At 38.2% G+C, this 6,000-nt stretch overlaps 1 non-coding gene across 1 annotated transcript; it reads right to left on the reverse strand.

Annotated features, from left to right (window-relative positions):
• Positions 1-4,196: 4,196 nt before the first annotated feature.
• LOC112731454 (small nucleolar RNA R71) lies at positions 4,197-4,304 on the reverse strand. The gene has a single exon (XR_003167230.1). It is a non-coding gene; the product is annotated as a small nucleolar RNA R71 (small nucleolar RNA).
• Between the last annotated feature and the right edge of the window lie 1,696 nt (positions 4,305-6,000).

The following is a 6,000-nucleotide window of genomic DNA, read 5'->3' on the forward strand; positions in this document are numbered from 1 at the left end:
ATACAAATATACACTATCGGGCTCAAACGATTATCGCTCTGTCAATATGGTATCGGCTTTACTGACTCCCGTCTTATTTCATTCAAGAAAGAGAAGGGAAGGAGCCACCCATACGTTGAAACACACTATGTGCCTTCCCCCCAAGTTTTGATTATTTGAGAATGGACACGGATGTGAACGAGCAAGGGGGAGAAACCCGTGTACACCTGCGAAAAAAGGTAAATGATATTAAGCTTTTGTAGATATTTGATGACTGCTGATGAGCGGATAATTTATAAGCTTTTTGGCATTGTTTTTAGTATGTTTTTAGTATATTTTAATTAGTTTTATTATATTTTTATTAGTTTTTAAATAAAAATCACTCTTCTGGACTTTACTATGAGTTTGTGTGTTTTTCTGTGATTTCAGGTATTTTCTAGCTGAAATTGAGGGACCTGAGCAAAAATCTGATTCAGAGGCAGAAAAAGGACTGCAGATGCTGTTGGATTCTGACCTCCCTGCATTCGAAGTGGATTTTATGGAGCTACAAAAGCCCAATTGGCATGCTCTTAATTGCGTTGGAAAGTAGACATCCTGGGCTTTCCAGCAATATATAATAGTCCATATTTTGCTCGATATTTGATGGCCCAAACAGGCGTTCCAAGTCAGCTTAAGAATTCTGGTGTTTAACGCCGGAACTGGTATAAAAGCTGGAGTTAAACGCCCAAACTGGCACAAAAGCTGGCGTTTAACTCCAAGAAAATTCTCTACACATGGAAGCTTCAACGCTCAGTCCAAGCACACACCAAGTGGGCCCGGAAGAAGATTTCTGCATTAATTACTTATTTCTGTAAACCCTAGGCTACTAGTTCTCTATAAATAGGACCTTTTGCTATTGTATTTTAAAATCTTTGGACATTTAGTCCCTAGACCTTGGAGGCTGGCCATTCAGCCATGCTTACACCATTATCACTTTTGTATTTTCAACGGTGGAGTTTCTACACACCATAGATTAAGGTGTGGAGCTCTGCTATTCATCATGAATTAATACAAAGTACTATTGTTTTTCTATTCAACTCAAGTCTATTTCTTCTCCAAGATATTCATTCGCACCCAAGAACATGATGAATGTGATGATTATGTGACACTCTTCACCATTCTCACCTATGAACGCGTGACTGACAACCACTTCCGTTCTACATGCAAACAAGTTTGAATGTGTATCTCTTGGGTTTCTAATCTAAGATTAGAACCTTCGTGGTAAAGGCTAGAATTATTGGCGGCCATTCCTGAGATCCGGAACGTCTAAACCTTGTCTGTGGTATTCTGAGTAGGATCTGGGAAGGGATGACTGTGATGAACTTCAAACTCGTGATTGTTGGGCGTGTGACAGACGCAAAAGGATCAATGGATCCTATTCCAACATGATCGAGAACCAACAGATGATTAGCCGTGCGGTGACAGCGTGCGTAGAACATTTTCACTGAGAGGACGGGAAGTAGCCATTGACAACGGTGATGCCCAACATAAAGCTTGCCATGGAAAGGAGTATGAATGATTGGAAGAAGGCAATAGGAAAGCAGAGGTTCAGGAGGAACAAAGCATCTTCATACGCTTATCTGAAATTCCAACCAAAGAATTACATAAGTATCTCTATCTTTATTTTATGTTTTATTTATCTTTTAATTATCAATTCTCCACCACCATCTGAATTCGCCTGACTGAGATTTACAAGGTGACCATAGCTTGCTTCAAGCCGACAGTCTCCATGGGATCGACCCTTACTCACGTAAGGTTTATTACTTGGACGACCCAGTGCACTTGCTGGTTAGTTGTGCGGAATTGTGACAAAGTGTGATTCATGTTTAAGAGCTCCAAGTCCTTTGGCGCCATTGTTGATGATCACAATTTCGTGCACCAAGTTTTTGGCGCCATTGCCGGCGATTGTTCGAGTTTGGACAACTGACGGTTCATCTTGTTGCTTAGATTAGGTAATTTTACTTTTTATTTTCGAAAAAAAAATTTTGAAATACAAAAAAAAAATTATTTTGTTCTTCAGAATTTTTAAGAATGAATTCTAGAGTTTCATGATGATCTGTTGAAGTCTGACTGGCTATGAAGCCATGTCTAATCTTATTGGACCGAGGTTTCAACTTATCATCACAAGAGCTTGTTGATTTCTATCAATTTTGCTGTTGTTAGCAATGATCTGCTAAAGCTTAGCTGGCCATTGGCCATGTCTAGTGTTTTGGACCGGAGCTTTCATTGAAAGCTTGGCTGGCTAGTAAGCCATGTCTAATTCATGGACCGGAGTCTTAGACTAGCATTGCAATGATTCCTGGAACTCTTATTAAAAATTTTGAATCCCTTTCTTCTCCACTCAATTTTCGAAAAATCACAAAAAATTTCTATAAAACCATAAAAATAAAAAATATTTTATGTTTCTTGATTGAGTCTAGTATCAATTTTTAAGTTTGGTGTCAATTGCATGTTTTTATTCTTCTTGCATTTTTCGAATATATGCATTATGTTCTTCATTGATCTTCAAGTTGTTCTTGATGACTTCAGTGCTCTGATCTTTAATCTCTCTTATTTTGTGTCTTTTGTTGTTTCTTATATGCATTTTCAAATTGTTATAGTCCGTAGTATACAAACTTCTAAGTTTGGTGTCTTGCATGCATTGTTTATTTGATCTTAGTTGCATTCTTTTATTATTGTTTCTCATCATTTAAAAATTCAAAAAAAATATTTTAATTGTGTCTTTTCAAGTCAATAACACAGAGAATTGAAGATTCAGAATATTCAGCAGAGGAATTACACAGAAAAAGCTGGGCGTTCAAAACGCCCAGTAAAGAAGGAAAACTAGCGTTTAAACGCCAGCTAGGGTACCTGGCTAGCGTTAAACGCCCAAAAAGGTAGGATTTTGAGCGTTAAACGCCAGAATGGATACCATTCTGGGCGTTTAACGCCAGGAAGGCACTAGAGGGAAGATTTTGTTTTTAATTCAAATCTTTTTCAAATTTTCATAATTTTTCAAAGTCAAATTTTTTTTCAAATCATATCTTTTCAATCATATCTTTTCAAAATCAATTTCTTTTCAATTTTTTATTTATTACTATTTTTGAAAATCCTTACTACAATTAATAATTTAATTCAAAATTTTCTAGTTGTTACTTGCCTATTAAGAAAGGATCAAAAGTTTTAATTCTAGAATCATATCTTCTAATTTCTTGTTAGTCAAGTAATCAATTTTAATTTTAAAACTTTCTCTTTTTAATTTGATTTTCAATCATATCTTCTCAATCATATCTTTTTAATCACATCTTTTTCAAAATTAAGTTTCAATCATATCTTTTTTATTTCTAATTTCAAAATCTTTTTCAAAAATCACTTAATTTCTTTCCCAATCTTAATTTTCGAAAAACCTTTACCAAATTTTCAAAATTTCTTTTAATTATTTCAAAATCTTTTACTATTAATTTGGAAAATTCTTCCCCTCTTCTCACATCCTTCTATTTAAGGGACTAACACTCCTCCTCAAGGTGCAATTCGAACTCTATCCTTCTTGATAAGTTCGAATTCTCTTCTATCTACCTTCTCCTTCTATTCTTCTTTTCCTCTGACACCTCAAGGAATCTCTATACTGTGACATAGAGGATTCCATACTTTCTTGTTCTCTTCTCTTTCATATGAGCAGGAGCAAAGACAAAGGCATTCTTTTTCAAGCTGATCCTAAACCTGAAAGGACCTTGAAGAGAAAACTAAGAGAAGCTAAAGCACAATTCTCTCTAGAGGGCCTAACAGAGCTTTTCAAAGAAGAAGCAATGGCAGCCAAAAACAACAATGCAAGGAAGGTGCTGGGTGACTTTACTGCACCTACTCCCGACTTCTATGGGAGAAGCATCTCAATCCCTGCCATTGGAGCAAACAACTTTGAGCTTAAGCCTCAATTAGTTTCTCTAATGCAACAGAATTGCAAGTTTCATGGACTTCCATTGGAAGATCCTCATCAGTTCTTAGCTGAATTCTTGCAAATCTGTGACACTGTTAAGACCAATGGGGTTGACCCTGAAGTCTACAGACTTATGCTCTTCCCTTTTGCTGTAAGAGACAGAGCTAGGACATGGTTGGACTCACAACCTAAAGAAAGCCTGAACTCTTGGGAAAAGCTAGTCAATGCCTTCTTGGCAAAGTTCTTTCCACCTCAAAAATTGAGCAAGCTTAGAGTGGAAGTCCAAACCTTCAGACAGAAGGAAGGAGAATCCCTCTATGAAGCTTGGGAAAGATACAAGCAATTGATCAGAAGGTGCCCTTCTGACATGCTTTCAGAATGGAGCATCATAGGTATATTCTATGATGGTCTGTTTGAACTATCCAATATGTCATTGGATATCTCTGCTGGAGGATCTCTTCATCTGAAGAAGACGCCTGCAGAAGCTCAGGAACTCATTGAAATGGTTGCAAATAACCAATTCATGTACACTTCTGAAAGGAACCCTGTGAATAATGGGACAAGTCAGAAGAAAGGAGTTCTTGAGATTGATACTCTGAATGCCATACTGGCTCAGAACAAAATATTGACTCAACAAGTCAATATGATTTTTCAAGAGTCTGTCTGGAATGCAAGCAGCAACCGGCAGTACCAAAGAAGTTTCATTTGAAAAAGAAGCTTATGATCCTGAGAACCCAGCAATGGAAGAGGTGAATTACATGGGAGAACCCTATGGAAACACCTATAATCCTTCATGGAGAAATCATCTAAATCTCTCATGGAAGAATCAACAGAGACCTCAACAAGGTTTCAACAACAGTAATGGTGGAAGAAGCAGGTTTAGCAATAGCAAGCCTTTTCCATCATCTTCTCAGCAACAGACAGAGGATTCTAAGCAGAGCCACTCTGACTTAGCAACTATAGTCTCTGATCTAATTAAAACCACTCAAAGTTTCATGACTGAAACAAGGTCCTCCATTAGAAATCTGGAGGCACAGGTGGGTCAGCTGAGTAAGAAAGTTACTGAACTCCCTCCTAGTACTCTCCCAAGCAATACAGAAGAGAATCCAAAGAGAGAGTGCAAGGCCATAAACACTTCTCACATGGCCGAACCTGGAGAGGAGGAAGAGGCAGTGATTTCCACTGAGGAAGACCTCAATGGACGTCCACTGACCTCCAAGGAGTTCCCTAATGAGGAACCATGGGAATCTGAGGCTCACACAGAGACCATAAAGATTCCATTGAATTTACTTTTGCCATTCATGAGCTCTGATGAGTATTCTTCCTCTGAAGAGGATGAAGATGTTACTGAAGAGCAAGTTGCTAAGTACCTTGGAGCAATCATGAAGCTAAACGCCAAGTTATTTGGTAATGAGACTTGGGAGAATGAACCTCCATTGCTCACTAAAGAACTGGATGACTTGATAAGGTAGAAATTACCTCTGAAGAGACAAGATCCTGGAAAGTTCTCAATCCCTTGTACCATAGGCACCATGACCTTTGAGAAGGCTCTGTATGACCTGGGGTCAAGTATAAACCTTATGCCTCTCTCTGTAATGGAGAAGTTAGGGATCATTGAGGTACAAGCTGCTAGAATCTCACTAGAGATGGTAGACAATTCAAAGAAACAGGCTTATGGACTTGTAGAAGATGTGTTGGTAAAGGTTGAAGACCATTACATCCCTGCTGATTTCATGATCCTAGAGAATGGGAAGTGTATGGATGAATCCATCATCCTTGGTAGACCCTTCCTAGCCACAGCAAAAGCTGTGATTGATGTTGATAGAGGAGAATTGATCATTCAAGTGAATAAAGACTCCCTTGTGTTTAAAACTCAAGGATATCCCTCTGTAATCATGGAGAAAAAGCATGAAGAGCTTCTCTCAATACAGAGTCAAACGGATCCCCCACAATCAAACTCTAAGTTTGGTGTTGGGAGGTTCCAACATTGCTCTGAACATCTGTGAGGCTCCATGAGAGCCACTGTCAAGCTATTGACATTAAAGAAGCGCTTGTTGGGAGGCAACCCA

The sequence above is a fragment of the Arachis hypogaea genome, chromosome 12, assembly GCF_003086295.3.
Source record: "Arachis hypogaea cultivar Tifrunner chromosome 12, arahy.Tifrunner.gnm2.J5K5, whole genome shotgun sequence".
Lineage (NCBI taxonomy): Eukaryota > Viridiplantae > Streptophyta > Magnoliopsida > Fabales > Fabaceae > Arachis > Arachis hypogaea.